At 43.8% G+C, this 17,741-nt stretch overlaps 1 pseudogene; it reads left to right on the top strand.

The window, feature by feature from the left end:
* Window positions 1-17,741, top strand: part of LOC142596473 (neutral amino acid transporter 9-like) — a 61,884-nt pseudogene that overhangs the window by 24,177 nt on the left and 19,966 nt on the right.

The raw sequence follows: 17,741 nt of genomic DNA, 5'->3' as shown, positions 1-17,741 counted from the left end.
TCGTTAGTAAATTTCCATCCGAGCCACAATCCGGGTCAGTAGTTGCTGGAATTCCAGTAACGATGATACTGCTCTGTTTCAAGGCTGTCAGGGGTAGCTGTTTGTTCTCGCTCCCCCTCGTTAGCCATAATACAGAGATTTTGATAAGGACAGGACCGCTCTGCTTCAGCCATGTAGGAGTTTCTGGTACAATGAAGGGGCGCTTAACTGACCAACTCACTACACAAAGGCAGTGGTCTGGAATTCCTGAGGTCGTAAAGCAGTTGAAGAGAGAGAAAAGGCGGGGGTGGGGTGGGGGTGTGAGGGGGTGCACCACTGTAAGTATGGTATCTGTAAGTAGAAATGATAATCTAGCATGTGCTGCTCAGTCAGTAGATAGACCAAAATGTTTGGTCTTGCTCCATTGCGAGCATGGAAACATGCGTTTAACCTGAACTGCCCCATCAGACAGTCTTTGAATCACGTGGCCTCATATCTACAGACTGTGAGAGAGCAGGATAAAATTCTCCTGAACTATGGTTCACTAACAAAACCACATTAACTGGAAACCAGCCTAAGTCTAAGAAGCCATATTTTAAGTGTCTTGAAGTTCAAGTCCAAGATCTATTAAGCAGTCCTAGTGTAAAATGAGTTAAAGCATTACATGTGTGCCGCAGGTCACTAAGAAATGGAGCACCCAGTAGTTTGATTATTTTGGCAACGTGACTAGTACTGCTAGGAGATAGACAAAGCATGTAGCTAATGCATACAAATCTAGCTACTACTGGTTGTTGTAGTGATGGGGAAAATGCAGTGCTGAGAGAGATTCTGAATGTCAGTTTGATTTTTATTATTGAGATTAAAGTAGTGGGTGGAAAACAAGCCCAAAAGTTGCTTGCATTCTCAGTTCTATCAGTAACACATCATGCTAGTTAGGTATTGAAGATACAATGAATCCAGCCCTAGGGAAGGCATGTTCTGTCAGCCTGGGGTGTGTTTACCTTGCTGACTACATAGCACTTTAGAGAAATGTGGTTTAAATATGTTTGCATGGAGCTCTGTGTGGTTTGATCTGTAAGGGTTTGTGAGCCTCTGATGAGTGTTTTGCTATGTTGCTGGATGCTTTCTAGAAGCTGAACTAGCTCAGGGATCTCTAATTGCTATTAACACTGTAAATTGTACATATATCCTTATAAAATGCCAACAAAGATGGTGCTTTAATGATGTTACACATTGGTAAATTCCTAGACCAGTTGCAGCGCTTCCAGAAACACAATCTTGTGGACGTAATCCTTCAAGTATTAAAAGAAGCAGAGCAATGCTATTCCCATGGAGACAAAAGAAAAAAAAAATCATAGATGCTGTAAGGTGGATGATAAGACAAGAAGTTGCTCTGCCTTTGTGCCTTAGTTTGGAAGCGGCATCTCTTAAACATCTACAGATGTCAGTTTTCCTCTGGTAGCATAAGTGACTTGTTGATCTTGATTATTCTAAACAACAAAAGATGCTCATAGAGTGAATGATTCCTTCCCCCCATTTCCCTGTTCAGGGACCAATACATATACAGTCTCACCAGAAACAATTCCTGCCTCAAAAATGCTTTCCAGTTACACTGTTGAGAAGCAGAAAAGCTTGTATGTGTAAACTCTAGATTAACCTGATAATCTTTCATCATTGGGGTCTTGTGAGAAATTTTTCTGGGGAATGTTTTATATAGTAACCACTGTCTTCATGCATTTTGTACTTCCTGATTAAGCATTGGGGTCGGCTATGGTCAAAGACAAGATAGATTGTCTGTCGTGGAAGTTCATGTTTCTGCCAGGAGACTCCACAACACTGTATGTTCTCTGCGTTTTGGCATTGTTTGTTTCAAAGCAGCAAGTTGTTAACACTCTTTTTTTCCTCCCTTAGAGTTTAGAATTCTGTTCCCTCAGCTCACAGGGGTTCTGACACTTGCCACCTTCATAGAATCATAGAATCGTTTAGGTAGGATCATCCAGTCCAACCATTAACCTAACATTACCAAGTCCTAACTTAACATTACCAAGTCCACCACTAAACCAATTAAGGGCAGAGTAGCAACCCCACGCCTCCTGGCTTGGTGGCTGGATCATTTATAATGAAAGTAAAAACTAGGGATCATTAAGATTGGAAAGGACCTCTAAGATCATCATGCCAACCATCAACCCAACACCACCATGCCCACTAAACCATGTCCCAGAGTGCCACGTCTACCCGTTTTTTGAAGTCTTCCAGGGATCCACAATTGTGTCATCACTCTTCTTCAAAATAACAGGAATCAAGAAAACAATGTAAGTAATTTCACAATACTTTGCTGATTTGTATCTAGATTGCCAGGTGACACTAATTTTTTTCCTGTCTGCTTCTCTTGAAATCGATCCAGGGACTGTAAAAGCTTAAGAAAATGTAAATTGCTCTTGTGATCTGATAAGAAACCTGTTATATGTACTTTTCACTGGCTACCAATGAGTAACAGATGCGTTACAAATTTATTCAAATGAAAGGTTCATTAGGGAAACCTGACACTATTTAGGAAAACCTCAAAGTTGAAGACTGGATTGGGAACCTTTGTGATACATAGCCTTTGGATTGGTCCTTTACCTTTGAACATGTTATGCACTGCTCATCCAGATGAAATTGTGTTCTTTCTTGATATCTTCCCATCTTAAAACACAAAATGGACTAAACATGATACAGTGTTAGAGTCTTAGAATACATCTTTATTGTAATTCTGTATTTTTTTTTTTTCCTCCCCTACTTTCCAGGATTCTTGTCCAGTTTCATTATAATCTTAGCTGGAAAGGTAACTACAATAACATACAAAGATTTTTTTGTACAATCAACGATAAAAAGAGAACCAAGGAGAATCTCCATTCTTTGCTGGATGCAGGGGGGAACATTGTCACCAATGATGAGGAAAAGGCTGAGGTACTTAATGCCTTCTTTGCCTCTCTCTTTAATAGCCAGACCAGGCATCCCCAGGGTACTCAGCCCCCTGAGCTGGAAGACAGGGATGGGGAGCAGAATGGAGTCCTCATAGTCCAGGAGGAAGCAGTTAATGACCTGACACAAGTCTATGGGGCTGGATGGAATCCACCTGAGAGTACTGAGGGAGATGGCAGAGGAGCTCACCAAGCCACTTTCCATCATCTATCAGCAGTCCTGGTTAACAGGGGAGGTCCCTGATGACTGGAGGCTTGCCAATGTGACACCCATCTACAAGAACGGGCCGGAAGGAGGACCCGGGGAACTAGAGGCCTGTCAGCCTGACCTCGGTGCTGGGAAAGATTATGGAGCAGTTCATATTGAGTGCGCTCAACTGGCATGTGCAGGCCAACCGGGGGATTGGACCCAGCCAGCATGGGTTCATGAAAGGCAGGTCCTGCTTGACCAACCTGATCTCCTTTTATGACCTGGTGACCCACCTGGTGGATGAAGGATGAAGGAAAGGCTGTGGATTTCATCTACCTGGACTTTAGTAAAGCCTTTGACACTGTCTCCCATAGCATTCTCCTTAGGAAGCTGGCATCTCATGGCTTGGATGGGCATAGTCTTCGCTGGGTAAAAAACCGGTTGGGTGGCCGAGCCCAGAGAGTAGTGGTGAATGGAGTTAAGTCCAGTTGGTGGCCCATCACGAGTGGTGTTCCCAAGGGCTCTGTTTTGGGGCCAGTCTTGTTTAATATCTTTATCAACGATCTGGATGAGGGGATTGAGTGCACCCTCAGCAAGTTTGCAGATGACACCAAGTTGGGTGGGAGTGTCGATCTGCTGGAGGGTAGGATGGCCCTGCAGAGGGACCTGGACAGGCTGGACCGATGGGCCGAGGCCAACTGTATGAGGTTCAACAAGGCCAAGTGTTGGGTCCTACACTTGGGTCACAACAACCCCATGCAACGCTACAGGCTTGGGGAAGAGTGGCTGGAAAGCTGCCTGGCCGAAAAGGACCTGGGGGTGTTGGTCGACAGCTGGCTGAACATGAGCCAGCAGTGTGCCCAGGTGGCCAAGAAGGCCAACAGCATCCTGGCTTGTATCAGGAATAGTGTGGCCAGCAGGAGCAGGGAGGTGATTGTCCCCCTGTACTTGGTGCTGGTGAGGCCTCACCTGGAATACTGTGTCCAGTTTTGGGCCCCTCAATACAAGAAAGACATTGAGGTGCTGGAGCGTGTCCAGAGAAGGGCAACGAAGCTGGTGAAGGGTCTGGAGCACAAGTCTTATGAGGAGCGGCTGAGGGAACTGGGGTTGTTTAGGCTGGAGAAGAGGAGGCTGAGGGGAGACCTTATCGCTCTCTACAACTACCTGAAAGGAGGTTGTAGTGAGGTGGGTGTTGGTCTCTCCTCCCAAGTAACTAGCGATAGGACGAGAGGAAATGGGCTCAAGCTGCGCCAGGGGAGGTTTAGATTGGGTATTAGGAACAATTTCTTCACGGAAAGGGTAGTCAAGCATTGGAACAGGCTGCCCAGAGAGGTGGTGGAGTCCCCATCCCTGGAAGTGTTCAAAAAACGGGTAGATGTGGCACTTTGGGACATGGTTTAGTAGGCATGGTGTTGTTGGGTTGATGGTTGGACTCATGGTCTTAGAGGTCCTTTCCAATCTTAATGATTCCTAGTTTTTACTTTCATTAAAAATAATCCAGCCACCAAGCCAGGAAACATGAAATTAATTGCTACTCTGCCCTTAATTGGTTTAGTGGTGGATTTGGTAATGTTAGTTTAATGGTTGGACTGGATGATCTTAAAGGTCTTTTCCAACCTAAATGATTCTGTGATTCTGTGATTATTGGCATCTTGCCGGCTGATGGGGAAAAGGCATCAATCTACCACAAATGCATGGGCAAAGTGAGCAGGAGATTCCAGTTCCCTCACTAAAAACTTGCTTTGTTCTGAACTTTTCTTGAAACTTGTAATCTAGCATTTAATGCTTTCCTTAGGCACCATTTGCCCTCAGAAGACCCCAGAAAAAGTATAGGATGCGTTTCTTTTGTCAAGGAGATAGTGTGAAAAAACACTTAGGGAAACATTTCCATGCACAGATGTGAGCAAGCTTTGCCCATGCTCAGTGAGCTGGATGGATGCCATAAAATCCTGTTCTGGAAGCCATATAGTCCTAATAATTTGGTTCTGTGCCTGAGTTAATAAGGCTTGCTTCCCAGTCATAGGAAAATAGGGTTGCGTATTGAAGCATTACTAATAATGCTTCAAGAAGCTGATTATTAGCAGCAGCTGAACAAATGGTTTGCTATAAGGTACGAGTGTCTTGTAGCATAGCATAAGCTTATACAGAATATAGTTAGTTAATAACTAGAAACAAATGGTCTTTCTATTTCCAAAAAAAGGAATTGATGTAGAAGAATAACCCACTAAATACATTGCTATTAGGTCACTGACATATATGTGGATTTTGCAATTTTATAAAGTACTTGAGTAGATTTGCTGCTTACTTTCCAATACTAAATGTTGCTAACAAACTTTTAATAATTTTTGTGTAGTTGACAATCTTTCTATGTATTAGGTATAAATATAGTCAAAATTTTCAGAAGTGAACACTGAAGTTAAGGTTTAAATCCATATTTAGGTATATGTAATACAGTTAAATATGGATTTATGACCCTAACTTCAGCACTCTCTCCTAAAAATCTTTGGCTACTATTTACTATTTAGTGCAATTATCTGGAGTGTTTATAGAAATTCAGTAATGAAGCAGATAGGCAAATTTAAAATATTCTATATATTATATATTTTAAAATATTATATTATAAAATACAATGCTAAAGCTAAAAGGCATATATACCTCTGCCTACCCATGCCTTTCTGTTTTATTTGGGTTTTATTTGTAATTATTTTTTTACTTAATGATGTATTAGCTGTGTCTTCCGCTATCACAGCATTTATACAGATGCCTGACATTAGTTTCTGTTTTGGAGACTCTGTGTACGTGTGTATGTGTATCATGCTCTTAGGTTTCAAAGCAGCTTGTTAAAAATGTCCTTTATATTATATCTGCAGTTGGGTATGCTGATGTCTTTAATTGCAAGATTTTAGTCCTGACGAGATTTAACATATGGCATTGATGGGCTTTCTGTCTTTGACAGCTGTCTCTGTGTCCCAAGGCTCTTAGTAGGAATAGGTGATTGTAACAAAGTAGAGGGGGGTTCTTGTTTGTTTTAATAACTTGTGTATGTTTGTGCGTCCAGCAATGACACGCTACATCTGTTGGCATATCTGTTTCTTGGTGCCTTTCCTGTATCTACATAGATACATACTACTTGTCTAGCTCCACTTTCGGATATCTCCTTGCAGATTTCTGGTCTGATCCAGGACCAGATTTGAAGTCCCTATTGAAGTAATAGAAAGAAAAGGTAAAAATGTACAAGTAATAGTAATAAATATAAAACAGTAATGAATATAAAAGTAACAGTAATAAAGGCAATAGAAATCTTTGCATGAAGGTTTTGTTTTGCCTGTTTTGGTGTATCAGTGATGGCCAAAATAAAATTTTATTTTTCCTCAGGTGAGAGACCTCTCTATTGCTTACTTTCTGATGGGATTAACATATCTTTATGTCGGAGTGATAATTTTTGCATCTTTTCCTTCACCACCGCTATTCAAAGAATGTATTGAACAGGTGAGATGTTTTACTGCGGTATATATACATCCTTGACCTTTTAATAAATATGAATTAAAAAAAGAATTGCTACTGCTGCTTGCTTCGTGACTCACCCTGGCAGACACGTCTGTCCTGGACTCTGGTCAGTTGGGTAATACCTCATGGGCATTACCACAACTGGGAATATCATACTTCTGTGACAAGCAGGTCTTGGAAATTCTTGAAGTTTGTGGGAGATAACTTCTTGTCACAAGCACTCAGTGAGCCAACTAGGAAAGATGCCCTCCTAGACTTGCTATTTGTGAATAGAGAAGGACTCATGGGAGATGTGATGGTAGGTGGCGGTCTTGCCCACAGTGATTGTGAAATGGTTGAGTTTAAAATTGTTGGTGTAATGAGAAAAAAGGATGAAAGAGTTGCTACCCTGGATTTCAAGAGAGCAAACATTAAGCTATTCAGGGAGCTAGTTAGCGGTGACCTCTGGGAATCTGCTTTTGAGGGCATAGGAGTCCACGAGTGCTGGTCAGTTTTCAAGAACCACCTTTTAGAAGCAGAGGAGCAGGGAATCCCATGGTGTCGCAAGTCAAGCGAGTGGGGAAGAAGACCAGCTTGGCTGAACAAGGAACTCCTCGTGGAGCTCAAGAGGAAAAAGAAATTGCATCTGGAAATTGCTCTGGAAGCAAGGTCAGGCTTCGCAGGAAGATTACAGAGATGTGGTTCATATATGCATGGAGAAGACATGAAAGGCCAAAGCTCAATTCGAGTTGAAACTGGCCAGGGTTGTGTCAGACAACAAGAAAGGTTTTTTTAAGTATGTTAATAGCAAGAGGAGGTCTAAAGAATACATTGGACTGATATTTGTTGAAGATGGTCACCTGACTAACAGGGATGAAGAAAAAGCAGAGGCATTCAATGCTTTTTTTGCCTCAGTCTTTAATAATACTGACAGACCTTGGGCTGCCTGGTCCCCTGAGTTGGAGGACCACGAGTGCAGGAACAGTGACTTTCCATTTGTGGACACAGAAACTGTAAGGGGCAGTTGTATCAGCTGAATGTTCACAAGTCCATGGGGCCTGATGGGATTCATCCCAGAGTACTGAAGGAGCTAGGGGATGCTATGGCAGGACCCCTCTAGATCATCTGCCAAAGGTCTTGGGAGTCTGAGGAGGTCCTTGCTGACTGGAAGCTAGCCAATGTTATTCCAATTTACAAGACGGGCATGAGGGAAGACCCAGGAAACTACAGACCTGTTAGTCTAACCTCAGTCCCTGGACAAATTATGGAGAAGATCATACTGGGTACTACTGTCCTTTAAAGGACAATGCAATCATCAGGCACAGTCCACATGGGTTCACAAAAGGAAACACCTGTTTAACTAATTTGATATCCTTCTATGATAAGGTCACCTGCCTAGTGGATGAAGTGATGTAGTTTTTCTGGATTTTAGTAACACTTTTGATACTGTCTCTCACAGCATCCTTCTGGACAAGTTGTCCAACTGTGCTGTGCTCTGAGATGAACAGGTTCATGGTGTGCTGGGTGAAGAACTGGCTGAAGGGCAGGGCTCAAAAGTTGTAGTGAATGGGGCTACATCTGGCTGGCGACCAGTCACTAGTGGTGTTCCTCAGGGCTCAATTCTAGGGCCAGTTCTGTTCAATATTTTTGTCAGTGTTCTGGATGCAGGAGTTGAATGCACCATTAGTAAGTTGGCTGATGATACCAAACTGGGAGGTGCTGTTGACTCTCTCAAGGGACAAGAGGCCTTGCAGAGGGATCTAGATAAATTAGAGCATCCGGCCATCATCAGTGGCATGAAATTTAACAAGTCCAAATGCTGGATTCTGCACCTGGGATGGAGTAACACTGAATACAAGGATAGATTGGGAGAGGAGTGGCTGGAGAGCAGCCCTGCAGAAGGGGAACTGGGGGTGCTGGTTGACAGTAGGCTCAATATGTCAGCAGTGTGCCCTGGCAGCCAAGAGGGTAAACCGCATCCTGGGGTGCATTAAACACAGTATAACCAGCCAGTCAAGAGAGATGATTCAGTGTTGGTGTGGCCTCACCTTAGGTATTGTGTAGAGTTCTGGGCCCCACAATTTAAGAAGGATGTGAAGGTTCTTGAATGCATCCAGCAGAGGGCAACAAAGCTGGTGAAAGGGCTGGAAGGCATGTCCTATGAGGAGTGGCTGAGGACTTTGGACTTGGCTAGTTTGGAGAAAAGGAGGCTTAAGGGTGACCTCATTGCTCTCTGCAGCTTCCTGAGGAGGGGGAGAGGGAGGTGCTGATCTCTTCTGCCTGGTATCCAGTGACAGGATGCATGGGAATGGTTCAAAGCTGCGCCAGGGGAGGTTCAGACTTGACATTAGGAAACATTTCTTTACAAAGAGGGTGGTCAAACACTGGAACAAGCTTCCTAGAGAGGTGGTCAATGCCCCAAGCCTGTCAGTGTTTAAAAGGCATTTGGACAATGCCCTTACTAACATGCTTTAACTTTTGGTCAGCCCAGAAGTGGTCAGACAGTTGGACTAGATGATCGTTGTATATCCCTTCCAACTGAAATATTCTATTTTATTCACAAGCAGATAAGTAGTGCTTGTGTTAGCTTATTTGCATTCATGTCTGGTTGCCAGTAGTTCTGTAAAAACAGACATTAAATAAATACTCTGAAAGTGATGAAGAAAGGACCAAACTGAACAAATGAACAGTTCAGGCTTTAATTTCTTTAGCTTCTTTAATTCTGAAAAGTATTATGTTTATATTTAGTTGTGTGTGCAGTGACCAATCCCACTCATTGGGACCAGTTTCAGGTACTCCAGAAAAAGAAATATAATGTGAATGCAACCTCATTTAGATAGGAGTCCTTGCTTATGGGTAGGTTTGGAGTCTAACACTGTGGTGGGCCTTGCCAGCAGAGTTCTTCAGATAATAGCACTACATGAAACACCCTATGAAGGCTATTAAACTCTTATCTGCTTATAGGCAAGGCTGATTCCCACACCCTAAATTACTTTAAAGATAGGAGTTATCAGTTGGTGATCCATTTTATGCCAGGTGTTCCATGTCTCTTGCATAATATTTAGCAATAAAGCAGCATTTAAAGGATTCCTCTGACTGTAGGTTAGTTAGAACTGGTACCACTCTTTAACCATGAAATAATTTTTTGAACCATTTGAAATAACTTCATGGGGTGAAATCCACAGTTAAATAATAGATGACAAGTGGTTTTCTTCCTGTTTATTTTCTATAGTTATCCTAAGTACTTATGAAGTCATTTATATATTTTCATGATACTTAAGTATTGTACTACTCTTTTAGGTGTTCCCACTTGTAGTATATGATCCCTTCCTCATTTGTATATGATCCAATTTTACTGATTAAATAACTGTTTTTAATATCTAGATATGATATGACAGGTAATAGGAGCATATGAAACCATTTGCCTAAGAAATCAGGTGGCCCTTCCACAGCCTTGATTATTTAAGGATGTTCAGAAGATTAGAAAATAATTCCATCTTTAATGCTAACATGAAAGCTGACATCAGCCCTACTAATTCAAAAATTAGTTGGTATTTGGTGGCAAAAGAGGGAGACAGTATTTCGTGTTATGGAGTTGATCTAGCAATTGTAGTTGCATGGCCTTTATCCTTTTCTTTCTTGCACACAGCTATTAAAAATCATGTAATTAAGCCACCATTGATAAATATAATATTATTCCTATGTTTAGAATTTTCTAGATAACTTTCCCAGAGATTAAATAATGTCATTTGTTGCAAGAATATTCCTGCTGTTCCAGATGATGACTGTACCCACTGTTGGGCTATCTGGTACAAGTTCAGCTATTAAGACAGTTTTTTGGAAATGCTTACCCAAGGTAAGAAGTCTACCCTTTGACAAGAGCTTGGCACGCTTTGCTTAACTGGCCTTCTGTTTGTTGTCAGAAATTTGGCTGAGCTTTTGGGGATTTCCATTGCTGCATTAGGTACTTTCAAAAGCTAATTTCACAATGTTTGTAGAGTCAGGGGGTGAATAGGCATGCAAAATAAACTCTTGCCTGCAGATCAGGACTGCTACAGCTTGGCAGAGCAGAAGGGGATGTTCTTTTGTTTTAGCTCTTCATTTTGTCAATAAACAGAGGAATTTTGTCAACACAGTTCCTTTGTGTCATGCATTTATATGGCAAAATAAAAGTTGTACAGGAAAATAATTTTGTTCAGTTCAGAAACATTTCATCAAGTAGTCTTTAAGCTGTGAAGGATGTGCACTCTGGATATTAACCTTTCAGGGTGCAATACGCGTTTTGATTGTGCCTAATTAGTAATCATCCATCTGCTTTTAAACAGAGCTAAGCGAGTTGTTAGCCGTGTTATCTAAGCTGCTGCTATGCTTATAAAAATAGCTTTTCACATGCTAATTTCAGAGATGAGCCACACCCCTGCATTTGTACACTGTCTGAACTCCAGGGAAGAGCTGATCCAGATCTCAATTTTAGTTCAGTTTTTGTTTGTTTGGGTTTTTTTAAAATAAAGTTTAGGACATTTATATTTGGAGTATTGTCTGAATTTGTCACAGCTGAGAAGTTGGCATTTATCTTAGAGTTTCTTATTTTAAATTGTGAATTACTGTTCATGGAGGAAAGGAAATAAATATCCTAGGAAGAAATGTGTATTTCCTCTGTGGCATCAGCAGTAGCATACAGGTCTGGGAAGACATCGTTACAAGTTTCAGGTTTCTTCTGGGTCCTAAAATAGTTATGAAAAGGTCTAGAAATTGGATGCCTAAAAATAGGCAGTGAAAAAAGCCTGCCTTTTTTGATGCTAAATTGTAAGCAATTCAATGTTGAGGAGATATTTAGGAACTGCTGCAAGTTACCGTTGGAAACAAGGCCATTGATTTAAGTGCTAAACATGGATTTCATGGCCACTGGGAAATAGCCATGTCCTTTATATTATGTGGATGTGCCTCTTCCTATCTCCTTCCTCCAGTTACTCTCTGACCAGAATGGTTTTCATTTCTCTCATACCCTCTCCTAGAATCTACAGTTTCATACCAATCTCTGCTCGGATAAATTAAATCTTGCTGTTTTAAGCCTTCATGGTATGATGAATGTCATGATGCAAATACTTGGTTCTTGTCTCCAGGATGCCCTGTGGGTAGCTTCACTCACTATTTAATTTTACATTATTTTATTTTATTTAAAGACTCCTTATAGGGAGGTATTTAGAGTTTCTGAGAAGTCAGAATGGTTTCTAGGAAGCCACTTAAATCACTCTAAACCTATGGTGATGAGATAGTATATTCTGGCTGGCTGTCTATGTCAGCCCTTAGTTTTTCTATGCAATGGGCACTAACTGAAGACTAGTAGCAAGCACAGGACCTGTCTCTGGGAGGACAGTAAAGACTTATTGCCTGCTTATAAAATATCTCCTTTGGTGACTGCTTCTCACCAGCAGCCAAAGCTGATGAAGGTCTGCCGTGGTTTAGCCCCAGCCAGCAACTAAGCACCATGCAGCCGCTCACTCACTCCCCCTACCCCGATGGGATGGGGGAGAGAATCGGAGGAGTAAGAGTGAGAAACACTCCTGGGTTGAGACAAGAACAGTTTAATAATTGAAATAAAGTAAAATAGTAATGATGATAATAACAATATAATAATGATAATAATATACAGAGCAAGTGATGCACAATGCAATTGCTCATCACCTGCTGAGACCATACCCAGACAGTTCCCGAGCAGCAATCGCTGCTCCCCAGCCAACCCCCCACAGTTTATATACTGAGCATGATGTCATATGGTATGGAATGTCCCTTTGGTCAGTTTGGATCAACTCTTCTGGCTGTGCCCCCTCCCAGTTCCTTGTGCACCTGGCAGAGCATGGGAAGCTGAAAAGTCCTTGACTAGCATAAGCAGTACTCAGCAACAACTAAAACACCAGTGTGTTATCAACATTCTTCTCCTACTAAATCCAAACCACAGCACTATGCCTGCTACTAGGAAGAAAAATAACTCTATCCCAGCCAAAACCAGGACAGTATCCACCCCTTATTCTATACCATCTACGTCATGCACAGGTACTACCCCTTTCCAATGCATTCTAATTAATCACCACCACTTTCCCTATCTTGATATATACACACAGATATCATTCCCTTCGTCTATGGCCCATCCCTCTAAAATGTCCATTGAGTTCATTTAGCCCATGACTTTGGGTTCCATCTGTCATCACAGTCTTTCAGAGCAGAAGAGGTGGTGTGTGGTGTTGGACTGTTGCATGCTGAAGCCACTTCTCATTCCAACACAGTTTCATCAAAGTTTATTTTCATTAAGCTGGGCAATTCTCACTGTAATACCATTGATGTGGCATACAGCAACCATAACATACAGTATTATATACTTAACATTAACATACTATATTATTATATTAAAATTATAATATATGATGATATTAACATACAGTTAAGAGATAACATATAGTATTATAGAGCAATTAACATCATACAGTTCAGTTCATTGACTATTTTCACCCAAAATCAAATCCCCTTGAGGTAAACATTGGACTTCTCCATCTTTTCGCATCGCCCACCAAGTGCACCCAGGTCCTTGAGCAAAAGCAATCCCACAAATGGGTTTGCCTTTGCCTGAGGCAGGAATAACCCAGGCTGTCTTCCCCAGCATATTTTTTATGTGCACTACAGGGACTTTGTCTCCTTCTACAGTACATAAAAGTTTTGATTGGGCAGGGCCAGCTCGATTGGCAGATCCCCTGGTGTTGACTAACCAGGTGGCTTTTGCCAAATGTGTATCCCAATGTTTGAATGTCCCACCACCCATTGCTCTCAAGGTAGTCTTTAACAGTCCACTGTATTGCTCGATTTTCCCCGAGGCTGGTGCATGGTAAGGGAGGTGATATACCCATTCAATGCCATGCTCTTTGGCCCAGGTATCTATGAGGTTTTTTCGGAAATGAGTCCCATTGTCTGACTCGATTCTTTCTGGGGTGCCATGTCGCCACAGGACTTGCTATTCAAGGCCCAGGATGGTGTTCCAGGCAGCGGCATTGGGCACGGGATATGTTTCCAACCACCCAGTGGTTGCTTCCACCATGGTGAGCACATAGCGCTTGCCGTGATGGGTTTCTGGGAGTGTGATATAATCAATCTGCCAGGCCTCCCCATATTTATATTACAGCCATCGTCCTCCATACCAGAGGGGCTTGAACCACTTGGGTTGCTTGAATGCAGCGCATGTTTCACATTCATGAATAACTTGTGCAATACTCTCCATAATTAAGTCAACCCCTCGATCAGGAGCCCATCTATATGTTGCATCCCTTCCTTGATGGCCTGAGGCGTCATGGGCCCACCGAGCTATAAATAGTTCACCCTTAGGTTGCCAGTCCAGATCCACCTGAGCCACTTCAATCTTAGCAGCCTGATCCACCTGCTGGTTGTTTTGATGTTCTTCAGTGGCCCGACTCCTGGGTACGTAAGCATCTATGTGATGTACTTTTACAACCAGGTTCTCTACCCGGGCAGCAATATCTTGCCACAATGCAGCAGGCCAGATGGGTCTGCCTCTGCGCTGCCAGTTGCTCTGCTTCCATTGCTGTAACCACCCCCACAGGGCATTTGCCACCATCCATGAGTCAGTATAGAGATAAAGGACTGGCCACTTTTCTCTTTCAGCAATATCTAAAGCCAGCTGAATGGCTTTCACCTCTGCAAACTGACTCGACTCCCCTTCTCCTTCAGCAGTTTCTGCGACTTGCCGTATAGGACTCCATACAGGAGCCTTCCACCTCCGATGCTTTCCTACAAGACGACAGGACCCATCAGTGAACAGGGCATATTGCTTCTCATTTTCTGGCAATGTATTATACAGCGGGGCCTCTTCAGCACGTGTCACCTCCTCCTCTGGTGATATTCTAAGTTTTTGCCTTCTGGCCAGTCCATGATCACTTCCAAGATTCCTGGGCGACTGGGGTTTCCTATTTGAGCCCATTGTGTCATCAATGCAACCCACTTACTCCATGTAGCATCAGTTGCATGATGTGTAGAGGGGACCCTCCCTTTGAACATCCAGCCCAGCACCGGCAGTCGGGGTGCCAGCAGGAGCTGTGCTTCAGTACCAACCACTTCCGAAGCAGCTCGAACCCCTTCATATGCTGCCAATATCTCTTTCTCAGTTGGAGTATAGCGGGCCTCGGATCCTCCGTATCCCCGACTCCAAAACCCTAGGGGTCGACCTCAAGTCTCCCCTGGTGCTTTCTGCCAGAGGCTCCAGGTAGGGCCATTCTCCCCGGCTGCGGTGTAGAGCACATTCTTTACATCGTGCCCTGCCCGGACTGGCCCAAGGGCTACTGCGTGAACTATCTCCCGTTTAATTTGTTCAAAGGCTTGTTGTTGCTCAGGACCCCATTTGAAATTGTTCTTCTTCCGGGTCACTTGATAGAGAGGGCTTACGATCTGACTGTAATTTGGAATATGCATTCTCCAAAAACCCACAACGCCTAAGAAAGCTTGTGTTTCCTTTTTGCTAGTTGGTGGGGACATAGCTGTTATTTTGTTGATCACATCCATTGGGATCTGACGACGTCCATCTTGCCATTTTATTCCTAAAAACTGGATCTCCTGTGCAGGCCCCTTGACCTTACTTTGTTTTATGGCAAAACCAGCCTTCAGAAGGATTTGGACTATTTTCTTTCCCTTCTCAAAAACTTCTTCTGCTGTGTTGCCCCACACAATGATGTCATCAATGTACTGCAGATGTTCTGGAGCTTCACCCTGTTCCAGTGCCGTCTGGATCAGTCCATGGCAAATGGTGGGGCTGTGCTTCCACCCCTGGGGCAGTCGGTTCCAGGTGTACTGAACACCCCTCCAGGTAAAAGCAAACTGGGGCCTGCACTCTGCTGCCAAAGCAATGGAGAAAAACACATTAGTGATATCAGTTGTGGCATACCACTTAGCTGCCTTTGACTGCAGTTCATATTGAAGTTCTAGCATGTCTGGCACGGCAGCACTCAGTGGCGGTGTAACTTCGTTCATGCCATGATAGTCCACTGTTAGTCTCCACTCCCCATTAGACTTTCACACTGGCCATATGGGACTGTTAAAAGGTGAGCGAGTCTTTCTGATCACTCCCTGGCTCTCCAGTCGACGAATCAGGTTATGGATGGGAAGCAGGGAGTCTCTGTTGGTGCGATATTGCCACCGGTGCACTGTTGTGGTAGCGATCAGCACCTGTTGTTCTTCGACCCTCAGCAACCCCACAACAGAAGGGTCCTCCGAGAGACCAGGCAAGGTGGACAACTGTTTCATTTCCTCTGTCTCCAAGCCAGCTATACCAAAAGCCCACCAGTACCCTTTTGGGTCCTTGAAATACCCTCTCCTGAGGTAGGCTATGCCAAGGATGCATGGGGCCTCTGGGCCAGTCACAATGGGGTGCTTCTGCCACTCATTCCCAGCTAGGCTCACTTTGTCCCCCAATAACGTTAGCTGTTGGGATCCCCCTGTCACTCCAGAAATACAGATGGGTTCTGCCCCTGTATAGCTTGATGGCATTTGGGTTCAATGTGCACCGGTGTCCACTAGAGCCTTCTACTCCTGTGGGTCTGATGTGCCAGGCCATCGAATCCACACAGTCCAGGAAACCCGGTTGTCCCTTTCCTCCACCTGGCTGGAGGCAGGGCCCCTCTAGTCCTGGTCACAGTATTCCTTGTTCACTCCTTGTAAATGTGAATGAAGAGTCCCTTGATTAAGATTGGAAGTAAAATTAGCCCTCTTCCTCTGTCTGGGGAACTGCTCACTGGAAACTGGAGCTGCAGTTTTCCTGGGAGAACACCCTTTTGTAATAGTTTTTACTTCTAACTCACGCACCTGTGTCTCTAGGTTCGAGGTGGATTTCCCATTCCGCTTCCTCATGTCCTCTCCGTGATCATGCAGGTAAAACCACAGGGTGCCCCTTGGTGTGTATCCTCTCCATCCTCTCTCTTGAGCATAAGGACGTTGACTCCTAATGGCTGAGATACTGGTCCGTACAGGTGGGGAGTAGGACATATCCTCTCTGAGTTTTTCAGACAGTTTTTCCACATCCGAGACACAGGCCCTTAGGGAGGAAGAGATACTTTCTTCATATTCCTGGAGTCGTCTAGCCACTTCATCCACTGTTGGTACCTCGTCATCTTTCCAGGCCAGTATTGCCAATGAGTTGGCATACAGTGCTGGTGCTTTCTGTACCACCTTCCGCCACATGGGTCGTGTGCACCTGACTTCATCTGGGTCTTTGGGTAACTGCTCATCATTCAGGTCACTATAAATCACCTCCAGCACGCCTAATTCCCTCAAGTACTGGATACCCTTCTCTATGGTCGTCGATTTGCCTGGGTGAGATATAACATCCTCCTTGAAGGGATACCTTTCCTTCACGCTTGACAGAAGTCTCCTCCAGAGGCTGAACGTTTTTGCCCCTTTTCCAATTGCTTTGTCAATGCCCCCTTCCCTAGAAAGGGATCCCAGCTGCTTAGCTTCCTTACCCTCTAAATCCAGGCTACTGGCCCCGTTATCCCAGCATCGGAGCAGCCAGGTGATGATGTGCTCGCCTGGATGACGACTGAAATCTTTTCGCATATCTCGCAGCTCACTCAGGGATAGGGATTGGGTGGTCACCATCTCATTTATGGGTTCTTCCTCCTCCTGTTCTCATGATGGCCCTGGTTCATCTTCATCCCTTACTAAACGAGCTGATTTTCTTGTGTGTTTCTTCTTTTTTATAGGGGCAACTGATACTGGTGCAGGTTGATTCTCTGGTTTAGCCACGGTGCCTGTCACTGGGGTTGGAGTGGCTGCAGTACCTGTGGTGGGGGTTGTAGTAGCTGTAGTGCCTGTGGCTGTAGTTGGAGTAGCTGCAGTGCCTGTCACTGGGCTTGGAGTAGCCACAGTGCCTGTTGTTTTGTCATCAGATCCAGAGACCCTCTCTTTCCCTTGAGGGTACTGAATAGTGTTGAACAGGGCTCTATAAGCATGGGCCAGTCCCCAGCATGTTGCAATGATTTGTGTCTCTTTGGAGTCACCAGGGTGACAACATACTTTTCCCAAATACTTTACTAGTTCTTCAGGATTCTGCACTTGTTCAGGGGTGAAGT

This window comes from Pelecanus crispus, chromosome W (genome assembly GCF_030463565.1).
Source record: "Pelecanus crispus isolate bPelCri1 chromosome W, bPelCri1.pri, whole genome shotgun sequence".
Classification (NCBI taxonomy): domain Eukaryota; kingdom Metazoa; phylum Chordata; class Aves; order Pelecaniformes; family Pelecanidae; genus Pelecanus; species Pelecanus crispus.
The sequence above is the reverse complement of the archived record's forward strand: the minus strand, read 5'-3'. Positions and strand labels throughout refer to the sequence as shown.